The sequence below is a fragment of the Furipterus horrens genome, unplaced genomic scaffold (genome assembly GCF_987537825.1).
Source record: "Furipterus horrens unplaced genomic scaffold, mFurHor1.1.pri manual_scaffold_7, whole genome shotgun sequence".
NCBI lineage: Eukaryota > Metazoa > Chordata > Mammalia > Chiroptera > Furipteridae > Furipterus > Furipterus horrens.
Window position 1 is genome coordinate 8,595,495 of NW_028327177.1, and position 26,001 is coordinate 8,621,495.

The window sequence follows — 26,001 nt, forward strand, 5'->3', positions numbered from 1 at the left end:
ACTAAGACGAAAGACAGGATGACGCACGGAGCAGGGTGAGAAGCTAGGAGGGTCAGAGGAAGGGTGGGATCCTATGTGAGGAGCAAGGGGTACGTGGCCCTATGCACGGTGGGAGGACTGGGGGCGAGAAAGGCATTGCAAGAAGGCAAGGCTATGCCTGATGAATTCACCATGCTAGGAGCCATGGTTCCATGTATGATGTGTGCCTATGACTCCTGTGACCCCCTCTGTGCCCCCTGATGCCCAGTCCGCTCTGAATATATGTTGGCCTACAGTCTATCCAAAGAAGCCAGACAGTGGCCAATGTGATCATCTCACTGTGAGACGTGGATTCTAGATGCGAAGGCACATCTTCCTTCTCACCATAGTCCTAATTTCTCATCTCATGGGAAGAAAGCCCATGCCAAGAATAGTCTATGATAATGCATGTTTCCATAAAGTTTTCTGTTAACAAACACAGAGACACAGTAAGCTTTTCTTCCTCCCTCCCTCCCTCCTTCCGCCTCTCTTTCTTACTGGTCATAATAACATTCTAAAAGCTCTGGATGTGCCAGAGAATGCAAATGCCATGGGAAGTATGGGACCCAGGGAGATGGGAAGCATAGTTTTTCACGATGCCATGAACAGTGTTAGAGACTTTCTCTCTCTGTTTTTGTCTTTTTTTCTGTCTCTCTGTGATATCACCTGGCTCTCAAACGCACACCGCACTTCTCAGTGCTCAGCATTCTGGGAGTGAACGGCAGCATTGGGCCCTGGAGAACGGGCCAAGTCTCCACACAGATGATTGGAAAAGGAGGGCCGCCCTCAGAGCCAGGGTCTTCACGTATGCCAGCTCTACCCTGAGATAGGCATTAGGAAGTTTATTTTTACTCTGGATGGCCTGAATAAATAAATAAAGTAAAAACTTCAAGAGCAACTGGAAAATACAGATAGTGTTTCTCCCACTGGAGTGTTATTTTATTTTATGACAGTTGCCTCACGACATCCAGGGAACATTATTAAAACCTGCACGTTGTATTCAGTTAACTGCTGGGAAAACACAGAGCTGGCAGTGGGCCAGCTCTGGGCCCAAATCCCTTTCCAGCTGACTGTTTGTCCTTGGATAAGTCTCCTCCTTTCTTTGAAATACGGACTTTTGGCTCTGGAGCATCCAAGCTTCATTCCGGCTCTAAAGGTCCTTAGTCATATTGATCTAGCTAAAGGTCACTGTCGTTTTTCCAAGGCTGCCTTCATGGTCAGGAAATTTTAAGAGCAAATACCAGTCAGTGGATCGTGGTGATAAAATGGCTACCTGCTGAACTTGGTCATTGACCACAGAGGAGCAGAAAGGGGCAAACGTGTGGCATCATGGACAGGGCTCTCTGTGGCATTGACCGGCTCCCAAGACTACTGCTTAGAAGGCTCTTTTGCAAGATTCCAACCCCTACCCCTGACTCCCTTCTTTAAAAAATTTCAACTTCACTGCTGTCATTAGGAAGAGTCAGGCAGTCATGCAACCTTAGAACTGAAAAGGGCCCTAGAGATAATTTGCATCAAGCCGTTGTTCCTTTCCCAATACCCAGCATACCCGTGTACACGTGAGGACACCCGAATCTTAAGAGAATTTTGGCCCACGGGTCCATTCCCACTGAAGGGCAGAGCTGGAGCTGAAGATAGGTGGTTCCCAATCAGACGTCTGCTCTTGCTATGAGTGCAAAAGTCATCCTTTATTGGAATCACTGTGTTTGGCTAGAATACAGTCCAAGGAAGTCCTATAAACCTTGCTTTGCAAAGGGTGGTCTGTGAGCCGGCAGTGTCTGCTGGACACTGGTTGGGAATGCAGAATCTCAGGCCCCTCCCCAGACCTACACAAGGAGAATCTGCCTTTGATAAGGTCCCCCAGGTGATTTATGTCCACATTAACATTTAAGAAGCACCGGCATACAGTGTCCTTAATTCAGTACGAATAACCACAGTTCCCCAAAAGCCTCCCAGCTTAGCAACCCCACACTGGCTGTTACTACAGTTCACACTGTCCCAGGAGGGCCACAATGGCCAGTTATAGGTCAGCATTAGCCTGTGGCTCTTCAGTTCTCTATACAGAAATCTGTGGCCTCTCTGGGAAAGGTCTTAATGATTTCCCATCTCTACTCAGGAATTAACATTCGTTTTGGTGTCTAGGAAAGAAGGAAGAGATGTCTTTAAAAAAAAAAATCAGATGACTGTGACTCTTTTGTTAATTTCTGCTTATTTTGCTTTGTCTTCGGTTTCATGAAACCAGAACCTCCTATTTACACAGGATTTGTATAAGGTTCATTGTTCTTTTGTGGCACCAAGAGGCAACCTAGGGAAGAGAGAAGAGCAAGAGAAGTGGGCCCAGAGTCCCTCAGAGCTGGGTCCCAGAGTTACCTGAACTATGTACGTAACAGCTGTGTGACCCAATGCGGGGCCGTCTACCTCTCCGAACCTTACTTTGCTCATCGGTAAAACAGTTATGTCAATAATAGTTAACTTACAAGAGTCCTGAGAGATTCTGTATATGACAATTCCCAGCAAGGAGCAAGTATTAAATAGACTGCAGAACTGTGTCTTTTAGAAAGGGAGTAATCAGACCATGCAACGAAACACTTCCTGGCTATCGACAATGCGGGTCGGCACTGGGAATACAAGAGTAAACAAGACAGATACAGTGTCTGCACCGGTAGATACAACTGTCCATTGAGAAATGAAGACGAAGTAATGATAACCAGCAGTGACTGAGTGCCTGCTACGTTCCGTTCTAAGGACTTCCTGTGGATTAATCGATTTAATCATTGCCTCTATCCAGGGGATATTAGCCACTATCATTAGCCCATTTTACAAAAGAGGAAACTGAGGCATGCAGCAGTTAAGTAACCTAGCCAAAAGCTATACTGCTGGTAAGTATAATAAAAGAACCTATGTTATGAACCCAGACAGGTAGGTTCCAGAGTCCACTTACTTGGGCTCTATGCTAACCTGTCTCACCAACTGCAGCAACTAAATATGTATAAATACGTGCTGAGAGAGGAGACGGCCAAAGAACTGGGAGAGTCTACCGGGAAGCCCTAACCTTGTCTGAGGAGGCAGAGAAGGCTCTCTGAGGAGGTGACCCAGGTAAAGAAGGGGGAGAGTCATTCCAGCAGGGCAAGGGTACGAGTGAAGACCTGGAATCAACTGACAGCTTGGGTTTAATATTTCGTATTAGGTGACAGAATAGTGCTTGATTCCTGAAGAAGACTGCAGCTCAAAAATAAGCAAACCAACAAATACACTCACAAATAAAATCTCTTGACTGCTACTTCTCCCTTATACACATGCCCAGTTTTTAGTCATGGCCAGTGTCAACACCTATCACCTCAAAAGCTAACAGCGAAGGGCAGGTGAGCTGGTAACAAAAAGGAGAGAAAGGGAAGGTTTTGGCATCAAGTCTGTCCATGGTGATCCACTGAGTTCTCCTTTTGGTGTGACCTTGAGAAGATTATTTAAACCTGTTTTCTAAACCTCGGTTTTCTTATCTGCAAAATGGGAATAGTAATATTTTTTATAGTTGTGGTGAAGATTAAATGAAACCAAGCATGTACAGTGTCTGGCCCAGGGTAAGAGTTCAAGGAATGGTCTCTCCCTTCCCCTTTTAGTGATCAAAGTTAGAAGCTGGCATTCGTGTGGCAAAAACAAACCAAGTCTCCAAACATCCAGGTCCCTTCCATCTTTGAAGGTATTTGGTTTTTCTGATATCTTAACCAATATCGAGCAATCAAGTTCAATCACAGGGTACACATAAACCTTTTTAAAAATGTGTAAACATATGATTATTTAGAGGAAGCAAAACCCCAATTTGGGTGCAGTTACTAACATGCCCTACTGATAATCTCTTTTATAAACAAATAAAAATGAAAATGAGCAATAAAATCACAATATAAAAAGACAGCTAATAAAATTAATGGGATTTTTTCCCCAGCAGTGAGCACTAAAGGAGTATGTATGACCTCAATTCCCACCAAATGCCAGAGAAAGGGACTTGTAACCAACAATGTCAGATTTTTTTCATGGCTCCCTGGAACTTCGGAACCAAAACTTATTGTAAGGCGTAGTGGATCAACCCCCACCATTTTCCAGAATACCTGTATGATTTTTCTGAAAGTTGCATGGGATGAGGCAAAACTAGGGCTGGAACTTGGGACTTCTGGGACTGTCTTGGGGCAGCATCCACACTGATAAGCTAAGGAGTCTCACTGCTCAAAATAAATAATTTCAGTTTTAACATTTAAGTAGTAAGCTGTGGCTAAGTGCCTAAAATCCCTTCTTTGGAGAGGGAAAATGGAGTTAAAAGTGTTATAAACCAACAAGGCCTTGATTCAACAGATTTAAGAGTGTACACTCTTTCCTAAAAGTTGTACTAATCCTCATGCTTGTCACTTCTCATTGACCCCTTTGTGGGAAGTTAGCAAGTTTGCTTAGATTTGCATGTGATTTCCATACTGGTCTCCAGTCTCAAACTCATGTCAAGGAGTAAACACAGGATTGTTTCTATTCTGGTTCTCGGTCGTTAAGCCAGAACGCTGAGTGCCTTGGCCCTCTGTCACCCAAGGAAAGCAAGGCCATCTATCACTGCCTCTCTCTGTTCTGATGACCTTCAGATACCTTTCAAAAAGTCACAAAAGATGGCCCAGTGAAGTGATGTTGTGTGGTCCAAGCAGATCAGCTAAGAATATCTGAATTTGGACTGGGCATACATAGACCTAGAAAATTATAGTTAATTTGGATGGGTAAGATAATTGTATTATTGTTCTGTAAGATAATAGTCTCACTTTTTAGAGATACATCCTAAAATATTTGGGAGTGAAATGCCAAGGCATCTGTAATTTGCTTTAAAATCTAAACTACTTTAAAATACTAAGCCTTTTTTAAAAGGATAAAGCAAATGTAGCAAATGACAGTAAGTATTATGAATATCCATAATATCCTTAGGTAAAAACTTACACACTAAACACTTCCAAAAAGAAATTAAGTTATTCTTTTAGAATTAGAATAAGAGCCATGAAACGTCATCTCTTGTTATTCTGTTTGACCAGCCAAAGCTCAAACTCCATAGATAGATGCTGTGATAAAGAAAACAGGGGTTTATTTTACTTATGTAAAAAATGCATACAGGCAACTAATACATGAATATATTGTTTTACTCATTGCGATAAATTCCAACTATCAGGGAATACGAGTAACAAGTGAATTCCCCTCCCCCCAATAACTCCTGCCCCCATTCTTCCACCACCATTAACAGTTCAGTGTGGGTAGGAAAACGGGTTTGTGTTCTTGGGCCAACTTAATGCTGAAATCATCCAGAAAAGTGGGAAGGGGTGGGGGACAGGGGCAGAATGAAAGGAAAGAAGTTTTCTGAGTCACTGGAAGGCTGGACGCAGGTATATTATTTTTGGAAAGACACCTAGATGCTCGCTCTGCATTCTCTCTATGAGGAGATTATGACCTTCTTAGTACTGAGCTCAGTTCATCATCGAGCAGAACCTGAAGTTTGCAAACACTCCCTTCAACCCAATGCCCATGTTGGCGAAGGTAAGTCCTTCCCTCGTGGTTGTAATGTGGTCAAGTCCTTTCCCCTACAGTCCACATTCTTGACGCTGTTTCCTTGACATAGCAGAGCCCAGTCTGGGAAAAGAGTGCCACCATCAGCTTAGCCCTGATGAATACCCGAGGCTCCAGAGTGACAGCTATGACAGGCTGAACTACATGGGGGTCATGCTTGCCTCCCTTTCATTGCATATCCTCGGTTTAACAAAGCAGGAACTCGTGATAAATGTCTTGGTGTCATCTGTTTTTACTATTCAGCAACAGTGAGCAGTGTGTCACACCAAACACATGGTGGTTTCATAAAAATATGCAATTTCAGTATGATTCATACCCTTCTCTTCTCTGAAACTTGATAGATGCAAAATTTACACTAATAGCCATGCACAGCAGTGCTCACGTATAACAGCTTATACCTGAAGGGACAAAGGAACCATCTACCTCTAACAAGTGTGACCCCAGTGTACTCAGAGTGCTCAAACTCACTTGGGTTTCAGCAGGAGGAATTTAACTCTCCTGACCTGTTGGACACTGAGCAAACTGCTGGGAATGAGCCGCATTGTATTGAAACAATGGACCGGCTCCCTCCTTTTGGGTGGTGTGGTTGTGATTTCCAGACACGGGATGAATCATTTGTCTCAAGCAGGTAATAGCCATTCCTACTTGGCTGGGCTCTGGGTGGCCTTTCCTAGAAGCTGCCAAAGAAATGAGGGCTACAACTAGAATCATTTGAGAAGCAGTTCCTGGAAGAAAATAACCCCAGGTGACCAAGGTCTCCTTCTCTATCTCTCTACCAAACAGAGCTCCTTCTGGGTCTTTCTTCACTTAGATCTATAAGTATAGTTGTATGAAGAGGATTAACTGGGTCATTTTTTCTTTTCTTTTTTTAGAGAGGAAAAAAGAAGGGCTATTTCTAAGTGCTTTAGTTATATGTGTATATGTACACACACACACACACACACATATCAGTTAGGAACACTTTGGGGTGCAAATAAGAAAAAAGTGGTCTGACAGTGGGTTAAACAAATATTGGGCTTTTTTCTCCATCATATATCAAGAAATGTGTAGATAGATAGTCCTGAAGTAATATGGCAGCTCAAGTATACCATTCAGGAACCCCCATTCCTTCCGTCTTTTAACTTCACTGCCCTTAGTAAATTGGCCCTTTGTCCTCAGTGCTATTGCCTAATGGTTACAGAATGGAACCCACAGCTCCAAGAAACACAACTTCAATAAGGGCAGGAAGAAAGAGGGAAAAGGTATCTTTCCCTTTTTTTCTAGAAAGAAAACATCTTAGCCTATCAGCCTACTTCCCCTTGACTCCCATTGATCCAAATGGGATTACATCATGTCCCTTAGCAGAAGGGAAGCAACATCCCCTTTGCCAGTGGAAAAAAAGTGTTCCTGACTGAATTCAACCAATCATGATGCTGCCTGGGACTATGTACACTGCAGAGGTGGTTGTTATCAAGGAGGAAGATGGAAGTGGATATTGAACACAGAACTAACTCCTCTGTCCCATCAGATGACCATTCTCTAGCTCCAGTGCCTTGTTCTCAGTCTCTTCTTCCCTCCTCTGCCTTGAACTCAAACAGAAAATAAAACTTCCTCATTCTCTCAGGTTTGGCTTAAGTCTTCCTGAATGGCCTCCTCCAAGCAGCCATCTTGGAAGACCTTATCCCACACAAATCAGAGCTCCCATTAATTGAATAAGATATTAGGCTACTTTGAACTACTACTGATAATTCTCACAATAAGCCTGTCAAAGAGTTGACACCCCTCACCACATAGTAACTTTTCCACAGTTGCCATGATCAATAATGAGTGGGGTGTTGATCTATTTCCAGCTCTCTGAAGCCAAAGACTTTCTCCCTTTCCCCTTTAACACACACTCTTTCTTGCTACTGAATTCCTATGGAAGTTAGAGTTCTGCCAAAGCCTCTGTTTTCTGCTGTATTATTCTATGAATTATTTATCTGTGTACATTATACAAAATGAGTTCTACTTCCTAGGGCCAGGAAGGTCTTCTAGTTGTCCTGGTCATTCATCCCCAACCATGTCTCACTAGTCAACTGAGCTTTCCTTATATGGATTTATGTGCAGGGCCTGAAGGAAAGCTTCACAGGGAAGACTTGACTACGCTGTCTATGCCTGACTGAGGAACAAGGTATGTTTGTTAAAGTTGTGGTGCACTGGTTGTCAATCATGGCTGGTTCAGCTGGTCTGAGATGGGACCTGGGTAGAATCTAGACACTAGTATTTTTAAAATCTCTTTCAGTGTAAATGTGCAGCCAAGATTAGCATTCTAAGATGGCTCTAAGACTATCCACTTACCTAGCTTGTTTCAACCAGTTCTGATGATAAAGTTTTTCTGTGCAAGACTGGCCACATACATGACCTTTTTGAGGGAAAATGGAAACTTTCTTGGCTCTGGCCAATGATGGAGAATTTACTCAAGTCCTAGGCTTGAGTGTGCAGCCTGGTGTCAAGAGCTTTTGTAAAACATAACACACCTAACACTTATAGACCCTCTACTACAATGCAAGTCACTATGCTAGGAAATTTAAATGGCTGATTATTTTCTTCTTTATACTCCCCTTTGAGCTAGCTAGGTATTTGTAGCACCCATTTTACAGGAAAATTCCCTAAGGTCACACAGTTAGTGAATGGTGGAACCAGGAGTCCAGTCCAGGAGGTCTGAGGCCTGGTCTCCAGCTACATACCGTGCTTCCTGCTCTAGATCACATTGGACGCTCTCAATGACACCACGAGGTAAGTCTCATCCTCTCTACTGAGCCAGGAAAGGGGATGGAATGTTAGAGGCCAGGACTGGTCTGTACCTCTGTCTTAGAGCAAAGTAATCTGATATAGAAGAAGAAACAAAGGCAACCGTAAGATGTCAGGAGACATGTGATGTTTTTAAATCAACTTAAAGACTCATCCTACTATGTATAAGACTCCACTCTTAGGGCAAGGACTTGATCTTCTCAAGGAACAGTCAACCATTATTTTTTAGGCAGTATGATACAGTGGATTAACCTTGGACCTCAGAGTCTAACAGAGTTGGCATGTCAGCTCCACCACTTCTCAGTAGGAGTCCCATCAACTGATGCCTTTAACTCTATGAGCGTCAATAGCCTCAATTATAAGAAGATTAAAGTAAAACATTCTGCTTCAAATGTCTGAGAATAAAAGGAGATAATAAACATGGTAGCCTGGAAATATAATAACTGTAAACAACTACTCAGTCCGTTTCCCCAAGCAAAACCCATTCAGTTCAGCCATCACAGGGTTAAGAAAGCCAGCGTGAGCATAATCAGGGGTTGCGATATTTTATTTCTCAGCAACGGTTCTATCATTTCAGCTTAGCTGTGCCTGCACCCAGCTCCTCACCCAATCCTTGCAGCTGCCCGTGGGACTTGTAAGCAGATCCAGGGCTCTGCAGTACAGCTCTTTGAAAAAGCATTGTGCTTTCATAAGTCGCTCTTCTCTCCTCGGGCTAAGTTCACATGAATTAGATTGCAAGGCACTTTATGCAAAACTTCTGACCTTCACTGCCTCTGATTTGCATTGTCATCATTCCTTTATTCTTCCAAAGTGCCTTCGTTTTGCATAATGTTCTAATGTTATTCGGGCTTTGCAGTTAGCACTATCTCATTTCTCCAATTATAACCATTTTTAGACAAAGCTATAGATAACCTTCAGAAACCCACGCCCGCGCGATATTTCATTCACAAGGAAGAAGCAATGGAACTGGACTTACAGAAAGGAAAAAACTGAAAAGCTCATTTCGGGTGAAAATTTAAAACCCTTAAGACTAGATTTTCTTTTTCTCTTTGGTGATTAAGACAATGCTGTCTGTGTTCCCCATGAAAACATCTGCATAACAGACAATGCTTACTAACGAAGTGGGGACACTCACCTAAACAGAATAACCCTGCCACTGGTGTATAATGTGAAGAGTCAACCTAAGATCTCTCTCCCGACTGTCCCCGTGGGTCAGGAATGCTATCTCCAAGGCCAAGGACTGGAATCATTTAAGGAACCAGAGTCTGCAAGAGACATGACATATTACATCTTTATCTGCCATTTATTGGCCTAAATGAGATGGTGATTCTTTCTTCCAATTTAAAGTTGGTTGGGAAAGACCCAGTACAAAGATTCTGAGAGATGGGAATGGAGGCACAGTGAGGAGCTGGCCCCAAACCAAATGGCAATCCTTTCATTCTTTGCAAAGACCCTTTGGTTGGTTACAATGTGGATATGCTAAACAGCAGAAGAGAATTTTTTTTTTCATAATATTTATCAAATGCCTACTATTCTCTAGACATTGAGTTACAGGACCTCATTAGCTCTCTGGGGTCCTGCCATGAGCTAGGGTAAGTGTGTGAGAGAGTATGAAGGAATTGGGCTCATATCCCATCTTATATCCTTGTATCCTAGAGGCTTCAATACTTGGCCTCACAGCTCTTGTTTTGTCCCCTGCACTCCTACCCACTTGCCATAGACCTGCTGAAGCTGGCAGCTCATTCTCCTTGAACACGGGCCTTCCTAGCACTGTAGAACAGCTCATTCTTTTTTCTGCCTTGCATGAGCTTGCTAAACCACTACTTGTTGCAATGTACTGACCAACGGAGGTCCACGTTATTTTTAATTTTTTTTTTTTTTGCATTTTTTAAATTCTTACTTTTTTCCAATTACAGCTTACTTTCAATTGTTTTGTATTGATTTCAGTTGTACAGCAAAGTGGTTAGACAATCATATGTTTTATAAAGTGTTCCCTCCGAGATTTCCAGTATCCACCTGGCACCATACACAGTTATGGCAATATTGTTGACCGTATTTCCCTGTGCTGTGCTTGACAGCCTGTGACGCTTTGGTGACTACCATCTTGAGCTTCTCAATCTCTGCACCAAGGTTCATTTTAGGTATTACATCTTTGCGGGTCACTCTTAATGGCTGTCTTCCTTGAAACCCAGTAATACCCTGTTTTCTCAACTACACGACTCTTCTTCAAGCCATAAAATTGGGTCAACTCCTCTAAGGAACTTCCTTTGATCCTCAAGTCCAGTTTAGGTTCGTTTTTCTGTTTTCTGTTACCCCATAGTTTTAGGGAAGAACCATCATCCACAGTTGGCTCCCTCCTTCCTAAGAAGATACCATTAGGAAAGAAAGGGAGCCGGTTTTTCTTTCCATGCCTTACTTAGTCCTGGGTTTGGGAGAAGGGGCTGAGAAGATTTATCTTGCCCTCCTTTTGTTCTCTCCCTCTCTGTTCCTCTGCCTCTCAAAGCTCTACTGTCTTCAGGATACATGCATTCTGGTCTCCTCTCTACCAGGTGGTTTGTAAGAGCTTCTTTTTAAGGGGGAAGTCTTACTGTCCCATTACACCAAAAGCTGGGGGTGGGGGTGAGTTCAGTTCTGGTCTGAAGGGTTGTTAGTGAGACCTCTGGGTGATAGATCTGGTATCGCATCCTCCAATCTAGCTTTTGTCACAAATAGCGCTGACATGTTGCTGTCCATGTGTTCCCACCCTGTGCCTCTAAACTGATTCAGAACTTGATGGAGAAAAACCCACGCTTCAGACCTCTTTCATGATGGTTTCCAGTAGAGTCAATACCAGGTTCTTTCTCTGTCTCTTCTCCACAGCCTGTAGAGTCCTAGAAAACAGGGACTGTATTCTTTTTCATTTTTGTATGTCCCATATATGACTCAATAAACATCTTGCCTGAACGGATGGATGAGTGAAAACTTTATAGCACATGTATGGCTTGCAGTACGTTTTGTAACAGAATTGCAGGAGTAAATAGTATAAGAGACTTATACTTGTATACTCTCTCTAACTAACCCTGATGGCTTCTCACACGCTGCCTGCCACCTTGCACAATCTGCACCTCACAGGTTTGCTGCAGGCCCGCAGTTGCATGGCACTGTCCTCACTGCTTTGATCTTCCAATGCCAAGAACCCTGACGTTTGGCCAGGGAGGTGCAGCCCTGCTCAGCCCTATCAGCCAGAGCTGACTCATCCCCAAAGCACAGCGTCAAAGCTGGGAGATAGCATCCTGCTCACCCCTGACCTTCTCTTTGTGCTTTTCCATTCTTCCCTTTATGCACCAATTCCGTCTCTCGCTATACTTTTTAAACCATAACAGTATCTTCCTGAGCCTTCCTTATCGCAAACAGGCTGACACAGGCATTCTGGAAGCCAGTGATGTCTATGGAAAAAGAAAACCAATTATTTTTTCTGCATAGTTTATCCTCCAAATTCTTATGCTCTTTCCCAGGAATTTAGCTGTGTTATTTTGAGACTGAATTAGGTGTGTCTCCTTCCAGGAGACTTCCTTTCTCTAAGCAGTGGAAATACTTCAGAATGCATCCTCTGTTTTGACATATTAAAATTTATGTTCTTTATTAGTTAGCCATCTCTATAGGCTAAGTTGATATTTAGATAAAGGAAACAGATGCTAATTTGAACATAAGATTTATTTCTGGGCTTCTAGATCCCCACCATTTGTATAGGGGAGGAAAGTACCCAATAACCCCAGAATGTTTCACACGTCAGTTGTGTTTATGGACTAATTATTTGCTAGTACTGAATGGATACTCTACAGTCTCCCTACCAGTTATTTACGGTTGTTCAACAAATCACTCCATAATTTAGTAGCATTAACTGACTGCCATGTATTATCGATGATCTGGGAAATTTGCTGATCTGGCTAAGCTTTGTGGATTGTGACTGAGCTCATTCATGCTTTTGTGGTCAGCTGAGTTAGCGCAGCAGCCCTGCGGATCTGGGCTGGGCTTCTATGTCACATGTTACGGTGTAGCCTGGTCCAAGATGACTTTGGCTATGACAAATAAGCTCTGTCCAATCTCTCAGCCTCCAGCAGGCTACTCCAGGCTTGGGTTCATGGAGCTGGTAGGATTTTATGTTCAAGAAAACTCAATTACTCCAGATAAGTAGAGACACTCAGGGGCTTTTCAAGCCTCTACTTGTGCCATCTTTGCTGGCATCCTAATGGCCAAAGCAAAGTACATTCTTAGTCCAAAGTCTGAGGTATGGAAGGGGCTTCAAGTTATAGAATAAGGACAAGAAAAAGGAAAGCCCATTGAGTGGACCCATCAATGCAATGCTGACACACATTTTTCAAACTCGCCTTCTGACCTGTATATGCCTTCCCAAGTTTAGTCCCTGATGGAAATAACATCATCATCAAGAATAGAGCAACAACAACAAATAGGCTTCACGGACCACCAACCATTGTGCCGAGACTACAAATAAGTGTTCTTATTTAATTCACAGAACAACCTTATAAAGTAGATGCTATTGTGACTTCAAGCTGGATCTTTCGACTCTCAACCCCGAGGGCTTAAGCATGAGGCCAGTCTTCCTGTAAAAGCAGAACTGAATTTATGTCTCCTATAGGAAGACCTATCATGAGAATGCCCTTCTGTTATACATTGTTTTTGTCTCCCGGTAAAAACTTTTTGATCATTGGTCAAAGTTTACACACCAAATCCCTTCTTAGAGCGCAAATTATTTGAATGGCCAAAGGGTGTGTGGGTATACAAGCATATGTACAATTTAGAGGTGCAATGAAACATACAACTCAGGGATCATTTCTCAAGAATGCCTCACAAGTCATGTTGGGCCAAGTCCTCAGGCCACTAGAATCTTTCTTGTCCCTCTCACATTGTTGCTAGGAAACAACACACATGGGAAGAGAAAAGAATCTGCTTCTGGGAACATCCCTCAGCCCTGAGCCCAGCCCTTCTAAACCTGCTTTCACAAAGATGCTGGATCCAGGAAGAAAGTGACATGCAGCCATGGAGCAAAACTAACCACATTTAATAGTGGGTGAGAATGAGGAAGAGAAGAGGGGAGAAGAGATGTCTGGCACTTAATAAAGAAGCCAATGCCATGTCTTATCAAGCCTGACTTAGTATATACTTTCATGCAATAGACCCTGCAACAAATTACTCAAAGTAAAAAAAACAACAAAAAAATCACTCCATCTAACGACAATTTCATTAGCCTTTTAAGCTTCTGAAATGACCAAAACTATTCATCAAGCCAGTCTTTAGGTTGCTGTGATTCCATCATCAATGAAGGCTACACCATATAGAGTACAAGTGGGCAAGAGTAGCTTTATAGTTGTGAGTTTGGGAAACACGGAGTTTATTTTATGATTATTATTATTTATTTATCAACTCTTGTATTTTCCATGCAAACAACTGCAAACCTACTTTGCCCTCCCCGAATAGCATAGCACTCATTGGAAGTCCTTCGTTTTGAGTGTTCAGGTTTAATTTGCTTTATATGCTCCCTGACCCCTGGAATGTCCCAAGTAGCAATCTGAGCCCAGGGTCGATAAAAATGTGTTCTGTAAAAGACCAGATGGTACGTTAGGCTTTTCGGGCAATTCGGTCTCTATTGCAACTATGTCATTTTGCACAAAGGCAGCCATAGACAATATGTAAACCTATGTCCGTGGATATTTTTCTATAAAAACTTCATTTACAAAATAAGACGGTGAGTCAGATTTGGTCTGAGGGCCATAATTTTATGACAACTGATCTAAACAATCAAAAAGTCACTGAAGATTTGGGGTGTGTTGCTTTGGAGGGTAAGCTTGGCTCCTGAGCAGCATGAGGCACAGGCCAATTTAACTGGTAAGTTTCAGTTCCCTCTTCTTGTAATACTCTGCAGTCTGGCCAGCCTTGGTGAGGAATTCCGGGATGACCAGTGGACTTGACTGCCAAGAAGGGGGCTTGCTTGGGGAGTCTCCCAGGGAGAAGGAGACTATGGCCACAGAGGAGTCTTGTTTTCCTTTGAGACAATTCTGAGACAAAGTCAGCTTTTCTCTGCCACAGACTGACTCTCAAGTCCTTAGAGATCTAAAAGCAAGAAAAGCCAATGGACTTGATTCAAAGTCTTAAAAATCATAGAATTAGAAGCAAAGAGCTCTGAGGTCTAGTACTGACCTTGCCACTAACTAACTGTAAGAGCCAGTTTGATAACTGATATCACATTTTCTCTACCTAAGATTCCAGTGTTTCTCAAAGTATCTGCCTCAGAATCACATAGGTTGCTTATTTAAAAGGCAATTTCAGGACAGCACCCCTAGCCTACTGAGTTATAACCTCTGAAGTTTGGAGCCTGTTCGCTGAACAGCCTGAGCTCCAGGGGTTCCTAAAATCCAGTCGAGTTTGAGAATCACTAGACGAGAAGAACACTCTCTAATTAGCCTTGCAGCCTGGACGGTCTGTGCCTCTCTTCTGCGGTGCTAGTACTCGGGGTGAAATGCCTGTTAACTGTGACATACATGGCTTCCATGAGAGCCGTGTGAAATTTCAGAAAGAAGAACCTGCCTCACCTATACCTCTGTTTGGAGAAACAGTCTCTTGGCCCAGGCAGATATGTTATTTGACAATCAGAAGGGCAAAAAAATACCTACACACCCTTTTCCTCAGGCAAAAATGCAAATCTGGAACTCACCCTACATGCCTTTCCAGGGAGGTGGCGACAGCTGATGAGGGGCCTCAGGCTTGTAACAACAGGGACTGGAAATTGAATCATATCCTTAAAACTGGCATAGCTCCCTTCAGTTCAATAGATCAGCTAAGGGAGAAAAGAAAGAAGCGTGTGTGCATGTGTGCAGTATTTGTGTTTATGATGTCTGTGTGCTGCATAGATATGTGGGTGGGTGTGGTGGGTGTGGTGTTTATGTGTGTGTGGTATATGTGGTGTTTCTATGTGTATGTTGTAAACACAGGGTGGTGGTTGTGGGGGGGGTGTATATGTAGTATGATGTGTTATGTGTTAGGTGTCCAGTGTTTGTGCCTGTGTGCTTGGTGTGTGGTGTTGTGGTATGTGTTGTATTTTTGTGTATGTGTGCTATATATGCACTGCGTATGTGTATGTGTGTATGGTGTTTGTGCGTGGTTTGTATGCTGTATGTATGTGTGTGTGCACACTGGGAGAATAGGGTAAGGCAGATGGTTAGGCAGGAGAGCCAGTCCATAGATTCAAAAACCCCAGTGCCAGCCCCAGGCTAGGTGCTAAGCATACAGAGATGAATTAGAACCAGTCACTGTCCTGAAAACCTTGAGTTCCACGTGTAGCCTTTTCTGAGTATAATGAGCCAGACACTTTCCCTGCATCGCCCTTCCAACAACCCCTCTGAGATAAAGATTATGCTGGTTCCCATCTTATAGCCAAGGAAACCTGAAGCTAAGCCAGGTTAATAATGGAGCTCTATGATAAACCTAAGGAACTGGGACCCAGGCCCGATTCCAGAGCCCATTCTATTAACGACGACCACCACAGTCGCCAACTTTCATTGAGGGTTTTGCATGCATCGTGATCTCGGGATGTGCTCACACAGCCCCAGGAGCTAGACACTGTTATTCTCATTGTGCCAGTGAGTCAGATGTCCAGGGCCAGAGAGTCAGTAAGTGGCAGACCTAGAATATGAACTCAGGCAGCCTTGCTCAGAGTGTCTGCTCCAAGCGCTGTTACTCTGTTCCTTAAAGACAGACAAGCAGGGAAATAAATGACAATGTAGAAGCATGTACAAAGGTTAGAGGAAGAAAAGGATAACTTTCTGGGGGAGACCGGAGAACATTTTACTAGGAAGTGCTATTCTTTCGGCCATGACTTTAAAGACAACAAGACAGAGTTTGATGGTTGTAATTTCACACCTGCTTGATTTGTCCTTGGTTGGGTGGAAAGCAGGGAGTTGTGTTCTATTTTGTTTTCCTTTCTTTGAATATAAACTCCCTTATTGAAATGAGAAATCCTCATTTTGGTCATGTCAATAGCCTCTTATAGTATCCCCGCTCATAACCACCACCCCCTCCAAGGACCTAGAGTAGTCAGGGGCAGTAGACAAGTTTGCATGTGGGCAGAAGAGAGAAAATGAAGAGTCTGTGTGTGCAGAATAATCTTGTCCAGAGAGTAAGGGGCTGGAGCATTGGAGAAAAAGTCTTGTTGATTATTTATTCCCAGCTCTGCCACAGTTTCTGGTCCTCTTTCCAAAATAAGTGCAAATTATTTAATAATAAAGCCATGGTTACTTTGTGTTTCAGAACGATATATCTGACTATCTATACTCCCCAAAGACAATGTTACCCTCACAGACTTGGATTTAGCTGTGCAGGACATTAATGACTAGAGTCAGAGCCTACAGTTTGTTGGAACTATGGTGTGTTATTATTTTTTTTAACGTGAAAATAAAACAACATATACAAGAGAATGATCAAACTTGATTAAATGAATATGTACAGACACTAGAAGACACCGAAGCAAGCCAATTGAGGCAACTCAATGTATGTGTGTGTGTGTGTTTGCGTGTGTGTGTGTGTGTGTGTGTACACATCATTCTGATCAGCTTGCTCTTGCACACCTCCAGGATTGGGAGGTCACTACTTGCCCAGGCAGGTCACTCAATTGTTTTGCAACTCAAATAGTTAAGATGGGTTCCTTATAATATTTACCACTTGTCCTAGTTATGACTTCTGAAGCTACTCAAGAGTCTATTTTGAATACTTTTTTAATGATTTCAACACCATATTAGAAGAAAGACATGAAAAGCAAATGTATGTAAGTAAAAGAAAAAACAAATCATTCTTCTCACATAAAAAGCCCACTGATTACTTTAAGATGACTGATAAATTCCGCTAATCCTTTTCTTCTCCATCCAGCTTAAATACCAGTTCTGCCCAGATCCAACTCCCACATCCAGAGGCGCATGACTCTCTCCCCAGATACACACCCACACATGTGCACACACAGCCAATTGGTGGGTTCACTCTCCTTTAAAACTCTGAGAGTGATGCTGTCCTTCAGTGTGAAGTGCTCAGGAGACTTCCTTTAAACATACTGACTGTCCCTAACCTGTAGGTCAGTTCATCACTGGGTCTTGTTGCCATTTCCTGAGAGTGTCCCATCTTTAAACCACTTTTCTCAATGACTGGGTCTATTCCCATCTCACTTATTTCTTCCTGGACGGAAGTCTTGATCCCAGGTCTCTCTATAGCAATTTCTCATGACTATGTGGCATCAGACATTTTAACAAACTCAGTTTTCATTTTCAGCAGTCACCTACATGGACATGGAAGGCCAAGGACAGACAGATATAGCAGGTAATGAATGAGTACCCCACATGTATCTATTAAAATTTACAGCCACCCAGCCTTGATTTATCAAGTTTTACCTACAAAATATTCTGAAGCAAACTTCCAAATCTCTTGCTGAAATTGATACCCATGGCATCAGTGACACCCAATTCGTTGCTAATCTACCAACTCTATCAGAAAAGGGAAGAGGTGACTTTATCATCACCCCTTCTTATTGTTGATAATCCATAGCACTTCCTGGTGATCACTGTTTCCTTTTCCAAGTGCTGAGAAAAATAGGTATGTATCAGTTATAGAGATTTCTCCCCCTTTGCTCTTCTCCTCCCAGTCTGCCCCCGCCCCATTCCCACAGTCAATCCCCACCCCGTTGTCCGTGTCCATGGGTCATTCATACATGTTTCTTGACTAGTCCCTTCCCCTTCTTTTCCTGCTTATTCCGCTTCTCCCTCCCCTCTGGTCGCTGTCAGTCTGTCCCTTGTTTCCATGCCTCTGGTTCTATTTTGCTCATTTGTTTGTTTTGTTCATTAGGTTTCTCTTATAAGTGAGGTCATATGGTATTTGTATTTCACTACCTGGCTTATTTCACTTGGCAAAATACTCTCTAGTTCCATCCATGCTGTCACAAAAAGTAGGCGTTCCTTCTTTCTTCCTGCTGGGTAGTACTCCATTGTGTAAATGCACCACTGCTTTTAGGTCCACTCATCCACTGATGGGCACTTAGGCTGTTTCCAGCACTTGCCTATTGTAAACAGTGCTGCCATGAACATAGAGGTGCGTACGTTGCTTTGAATTGGTGTGTCAGGAAAATTAGGGTATAATCCCAAAAGTGGAATCTCAGGATCAAAAGGCAGTTCCTCTTTTCGTTTTTTGAGGAAATTCCATACTGTTTTCCACAGAGGCTCAATTATAGAGCTTTTGGGGGGATAGATGCAAAATTCATATGTATATTCTAACATCCATCTTCCTTTCCTATTTCACATGGGATAAGTTGTCCCCCAGACCACTGAAATTTCCCTTTGCAGTTCCTCAGAGTTCCCTTAGAGTTACTATTGTATTTTTAGGTTCTTAGTAGGGAAAGTATGAGATTTAGATATGAGTTCAAATCTTTACTCTATTTCAATAATTTATTCAGGAAGGTAACCATGAGCAAATGACTTATATTCTTTGTACTGTAGTTTTCTTATCTGTAAAATGGATATTATGTGTGTTTTTTAAGGGTTGTTATGAAAAAGGAGCTTAATACTAGCATACCTAAAAGCCACCTAACCCAGCAGGGACAGGAACAGATATTTATTATCTGTCCCTGTCCCGTGAGGAATCTATGTTTCGTTTCTGCGTTTTGACCCCGCTGCTTCTATAATATTTTCTCACGCATCCTCCTCTCCATATTCTACCCTTTCCAGCTGGGAGATCATTCTCCTTGACAGAGCTGACATATTTCACAAGACATACAGCTCTGTTTCCTCACTGTCATCTGTTAACGTTATCTTTTCTGCCCTGGGCGATGAGCCTCTTCTTTCCTTACTCTTCTTACTGTGAAAATAAATAAATAGTCCCATTCCAACTTCCAGTATTTTAGTTCTGAATATTTTCTACAAGTCTTAGCTTATTTAACAAATATTAACTAAAGGCCTAGAATATCCAGCACGTACTCAATGTTGAAGATACACCGATGAACAGATTCACAGGGTCCCTCTCATAACACATAGGAAGCGTTTGTTTCCTGGAGCCGGAAATGAAGCTGGTTTAACTCGTGACCCCAGTGCTAGCACGTGATGGCACCACCATCATATGATGCTGGAACAAATAAAGTGTTTTGAGAAATATGACCAGCACCAAGGAAATACTATGAAGTAAGCTGTTAGGAGGCCTCTTGAACCTCCTTCTGACATCATCTGCCTTCATTCAACTGATACAACTAATCCTTATGAAATGGTCATTGGATCGGCTAGTTATGCTGTAACTGATAACAGCTAAGGTGTGAACCACCTCCTGTGGGAATGACGGGAGTGACCTTATCCATGTCTGCGCTCTGGGGGAAGGGAAGTTAAGTTGCTGGTCTTTCCCCACATCACGTACCAGTCAGTTTGATTTACTCTTTCCACAGCACTCAGATATTAAGTCCTGAGCACAGTGAACACAGAAGGTTCTTATATTCCACAACCATACATCCTTTTGCCCCTTCCTTACTCATCCTCCTCTGCTCCGTGGGGTATAGCGAGGTCTTCAGCCACAGTGAGTAGTTCATCTGGGCTACTGTCTCACACCTGTCACTAACTCAATGTGTGACCACGGGAAGTCACCGCATCTCTCTAGGCCTCCGTCTTCAACTCTAAAATCAAGGAATTAGACTGGAAAAGTCTTGAAAGAAGTCCTACTCTAAAGTTCTAGGTGGTCACTGCCTGATTCCAGGGACACTTGGCTGGAACTCAGCATCCTGCCCCAAGGGCAGCTAGCTCTGTAGAAATGAGGACACAGCTCTTCAAAGGGGCCTCCCATGGTGTCACCTGAGAACATGCATGCCTGCCTGAGAGCTCATGACGCCTTCAGACACTCTGCATGGGGGAAAAATAGAGGTGGACCTGTGGCAGTTAGCTTGCAGCCTGGCTTTGTCACGTACATGCTGTTGGCCTTCAGGAAGCCATGTCACCTCTCTGATCCTCTGTCATTTCTTCTGTACATTTGGCGTAATAATGCAACTTCAAAGGTAGGGATGAGTCTAGAAATTTTATATTAAATCTATAATATATAATTTATAAACTAAATTTTTGATCTGATGGAAAGGTGGCCTGAGGGGCTTGTTTATTTGAGGTGACTTGAGTGACAGTACTGATGGAGAGAATGTGACCTGGAGGACTCAAGCCTCCCCGAGCTACCCCAAGGGCACAGTCATTGTTCAGAGCTGCTGTGACAGTTCTATGTGACTCCATAGGCCCAAGTGCCTGGCATGTGCTCAAAGACAGACAGAGAAATGCTAGTTCTGAACATGAGTCTGCTTTGTGCCAGGCTCTAGGTTAAGTACACATAGCTCTAAAGTCCTTTGTTCTGCAACAAGGTTGGCCCCAAAGGGAGAAGATAGCATTTTGTAGGAGCAGCACCTGAAGAAACAAAAGGATCCTCTTTTAAGAAATACTGTGTCATTCCTCGGGTGTGAGACAAGATTCCTGAGCTGATGGAATGTCTCAGGTGGGAGCTGCACGGCCCTCTCAGCACTCAGTTAAAGCCTCTGGCTCGCAGAGCAGAACACTCAGGATTTGTTCATCCCAGCCTGGCCTTGACCACATTTGGGAACTGAACCTGTGCGTGGCTTCTAGAAGACCTTCTACAAGTGTTCAGTGATCAGATGGATGAATTAGTGAATTCATGTGTAAATGAATAAGTGGAATAAACTATTTTATTAGACCAGTGCTATGAATTTTTAATTTCACACACACCTCTCCACTTTCCAAGTTAGTCTGTCTGATGGTAAAGTCCCAGAGTGTTCTTCTCCTCTGATATTTCTGAATGCAGAATCACAGGAGAGCATGTATAGTCGTTTCTAAACTTCAAACTTTTTTCCAGCCCTAGAAAACTCTACCCTGAAAATTCAAATATACATGGATAGATACATAAATAAATTGTCCTCTAACATCTAAGAGTTTGTAGACACTGTCCCCCGGTGTCCTTCCTCCCTTCTCCCTCAGTCACAGAGGCTGCTTTCTCACCTGGCTGTCCAGGACAAACATTACATGTACCTGCCTCAACTGCAAGTAGGGGCGGCCATGTGATGAGTTCTGCCCAATGGGCCGCGAGCAGATGCAGTGAGCGTGACTTCCTATAATGTCCTGAACCACAGGGGCTGTTCTTGCCTTCCCGGTTTCTTTGTAAGTGCCACTGGAAAGACCATCTTAGATGCTGAGCTGGACTTGGGAATGAAAGACACATGCGAGTATTAAAACGGGAAGATTTTAGTCCCTATTATGGACCCTTTCAGACCTTCCCCAAAAGAGAAATAAACCTCAATTAAAAACAAAAACTGCGTTTTGGTGTTTTCTCTCCTGAAGACTTGAAGCAAATCCTGACTCATCCAGAGCGGACACGCAGAACCCTTTGGAAATGCTATTTAAACATGTTGCAATGCATCGAGCTGAACTAGGAAATAGTTACTGAATTAAGGGTAACGAATGAAAAGTAAGGTGAGTTCCGGTCCAGCTTCTATCAATATTTGGCTTGTTGATATTCAATAAACCACTACCTTTTTAAAGTTTCAGTTTTCCTCTCAGCAGAACACGGACATTAAATTAAGATCTCCTCTCCAAATTTACTACCCCGTAATAATTTTTAGAAAAATACAGCCTGTGTTCCCATGTGCAATAACCTATCAAGCTTATGGATATTAGGGAAAGAAGAATCTGGTTGCAAACACAGTTAATCAATATTTGCTGTGCCGCTAACTCATGCCAAGTACTATACTGGAAATACAGAAGTGTCCTACAGAACAAAGACATTAACAAATATTGTAGTAGAGAAAGATTTGCATAGAAGAGAAGTACATATGCTACAAACCCATGGGTCAAGGGGACATGACCTGGTTGTGGGAAGAGGAAATCAGAAAGGAATACAGAGGAAGTGACACTTAAAGTGAAATATGAAGGGAGAATGACTGTTAATTAGGTGGTCGGTAGGAAGAAAAACACAGAAAAATACATCTTAAGTAAACTTGAAGGGTTCCTTTAGGATAAGTTGATCAAGACTATTGAGCCAGAATAAGAGACCCATAGATTTACTCTTTGCTAGACCTGACTGTATTAGAAACTGATGCTTCTAAGCAAAAGTTCCACCTAATCCTTAACGCTTGTAGTTTTCAGCTCTGGAAGATATTTGTCCTTGAAGTGATAGCATTAAGCCTTTTAGAGTAGATGATCTCTCTTTTATGTGTACAGCATTTTTCAACTTACCATTTATAAAGAAGACTCACATGTATAATTTCACCTGCTGTCCAAGGTAGATAACAATATCCTCAAATACAGGCACACAAGTGGGACAGTGAAGTGGAATACCATTCAGGACCTGCTCCCAAGTCACACAAGAAATAATTGGAGACTTTAAAACCACCCTTTGGCTGTCAACCCCAAATATTCTCACACTGCTTGATCACAGTCTCCATTGAACAGAACTGGGTCTGAATGATGCTTGTCTGGTTCCAAAGAATCAACTCCACCCTCAAAGGAAAAAGATTTAGCACCATAGGGAAGACTCAGAAGGATGTGTCATGAGCTCTGAAGGCACTTCTTAGGAATGTCCCAGTGTGTTCTAGCAGTGGCGATGTCATTTGAAGGATTCATCCTCCCCTGAGGTCTTTGATGGTGACTAGAAGTGTTCCCTTGAGTAAACTGGTTCTAATATACACTTTGAAATGGGTGAGCTGTACAATAGGTGAATTATATCTCAATAGTGTGATTGTTTTAAAGCAACCTCATCAGTTTGTCATGTATGCACTGTTATCATTGGGATTGCTGCTGCAAAGCTCAGAGAGGTGTCTTTATGCCTATCGGTTGCAGTTAAGTGAGAGACATCAGCCCATAATTAGCCTGCTCCTTCCTGCTTACGAGACAGCTGGTGACCTTCTTCTGCCTCCTTGGGTTCCATGAACTCGTCATGTTCATTACTTCACGGGAGTCCGGGGGTCTAGATGGAGTCTTCCTGTCTCTCTTCAAAAAAAATCTTTGCAATGGGAACAATCTTCATGTGACAGATACAGCTGCTGTGGGGTCTGCCAAGTGTTCACAGAAACTGGAAAATATCCCAAGGGCCCTCAGGAAAACCATGTCCTCAGGGAGACTTCCTACAGCAGAGTTCAGGGAAGCAGCAGGCATCTCTAACATGTGGGGGCCGTAAATGGGAAAACAAAGTTAGAGAGGTCAAAGCTTACTACTCTGAGGAATATGTTTGGTTAATGGTATGGAACCTTTTGAAACAAGCAGTAGAGCTAACTCTGAGTTGGAAGATTAATTGGGTGAAGAGCATTAGCACCTTGACATTCAAGAAAACATCCTCATTAGCACCTCACCAATATTTGGGAGACCCTGGGTGAGAAATGGAAAAGAGGAATCGAGTTATCTAGAAGACATTTTACCTAAAACTGACCCCAGAATACATACAAACACATTTCTATATCATTTAGTTATTTATGCTTAAATTCTCTCTTCATCTTGGTATCCTCTCTGTTCTCTCTCTTTTTTCTTTTCCTTCTCTCTGTCTTTTAACTCGTTCATCAATGGGTCTCCTCTGTGCCCAGCAAACAATACTGCCACGGTACCTACTCCCGCACAGCTTATGGTTATTGGTAGATTTCCAGATGAAGAATCTGGAATGTATGGTTCTCATTCCCAAAATATCCTCGTGATCCAAATTTCCTTCAGAAATTAGACATCGAACTTATATTCCAAAATCAGAAAGGGTGAAAGAAAAAAGAACCATAAGCCTTCTCTTTATTAAAAAGTTACTGGAAGATCCCAATCACATTATTGGCAAAATGTAGCGACACGTGGCCATACCTTGTTGTAAAGTAGGTGGAAGACTTGGCCAGGCAATAGTGTTCCCGGGTAACAATCAGGGCCTATTACTAAATAAAAAGGGAGAATGGAGAATGAGGTCACCTACAGATAATCTCGCCACAGTTCATCATCGATAAAATAGCTCAAGAAAAAAAAAAAAAAAAAAGGAAAAAAAAACTTTTTGTAAGCCAAGTATGGTATGTACTAGCCCAACACCCAGGTTCTTGGGAATGAAAGATTCTGTCTCTCTGAGCCTTAATTTCTCCCACTGTACAGCAAGGACATGACTATTCAGGGGTCACCCCTGTCATTTATTAAAACCTATTTGACTTGGGTAGATTAGGTAGGGAATTTTCTCAATTCCTATGCTCTAATTGTCTTAACAACTATCTGCAAAACCTGGGTACCTTTGACTAATCTGTGTCTGACCAGGGCAGGCTCCATTCAGTAAGAAGACAAATCTATCAGAGTGTGGTCCAGATAATGACAAAGAAGACCAAGTTCCCTTCAACTTAATTGTTGGTAAGTGGTCAGCTCCCAGTTAAGCAGCTGACTTAAAAACCAGACGTTTAGGATTATATTAGTTCTTATTTTTCCCAAAGCATGTTTAGCCATGAGGATGAATGACTCTTTTCTTGCTATTGAAGTGCCACTAACCCTTCTGGAGAAATCAAAGACCAACAGAGGAAGGAAAAAGGCCATCACAGCTCTTGTGCAGTTTATGAACATTTAAACCAGCCTGTATGTGCACACACGTGATTACAAGGAAAGAGGAAGGGGTCCAAGAGAACTCCATATGCCTGATTTTTCTAAAAACTGACCAGGGAAATTTCAATGTTTCTGTTATTGACTCAATATTAGAGATAAAAAGTCTTTCACCTTCACCTTCATCACCTTCAACCACCTAACACACAAGACCACTCCCTTAGGTATTACCATCACCAAAAAAAAAAAAAATCCTATTCTAATATTTCAGATTGTGAAATTCATGTTTTTATACACCCTCAGGTGCTGTTACAATGTTGGGGCTAAGAATTTAGACTCAGGAATTGATGGCTTGGGTGATCATTCCTGTTCTGAAATGCACAATCTGTGTGACCTTGAGCCAATTACCTAACTCTGCACACTTCAGTTTTCTCCTCTGCAATATTGGGAGTGACACTAACATTTATCTCTTTACGGGGGTGTTAAGTACAAGAACTCTAGAAAAATAAGCACTTGGTAAAAGTTACCTTAAAAAATGCAAGCACCCTTTCATTCTCCGTTCTACTTCTTCATGTCCACGAAATCTTCGCTTTGCCTTTATTTCCGACTCTGTTCCTAAATCCCTCCTATTTTCCCAGATCTACTACTCTTGAGTCCCCTGCAAGATGGAGGCTGTCGAGGAGCTGTTTGAACTACAATCTTGCAAGCCCCCTACTCTCTCACCTTGACCTTTCATACCACCAGACTTTCCAATTTCCACCTTCCAGATCCAGGTCTTCTGGGTAATTCTGGGATTAAAAACCCTTATGAATGCTAATTGGCAACATTATATACCCATATTCAGCCTCGGGTGGGTTCAGGATACTAAGAGGCACCTCTGTTAGTCATACCTGGTTCCCACTTCCCACGCAGTAAGCTTTATGCCAACCCCGCCCTGATCATGAATGATATTTTTCATACATGTCCTAATTCACTTAGTCAATAATCTACTTATTCTCTTCCCCGAGCTAGAGTAATGGTTTCCAAAATGAGTACTTCCACT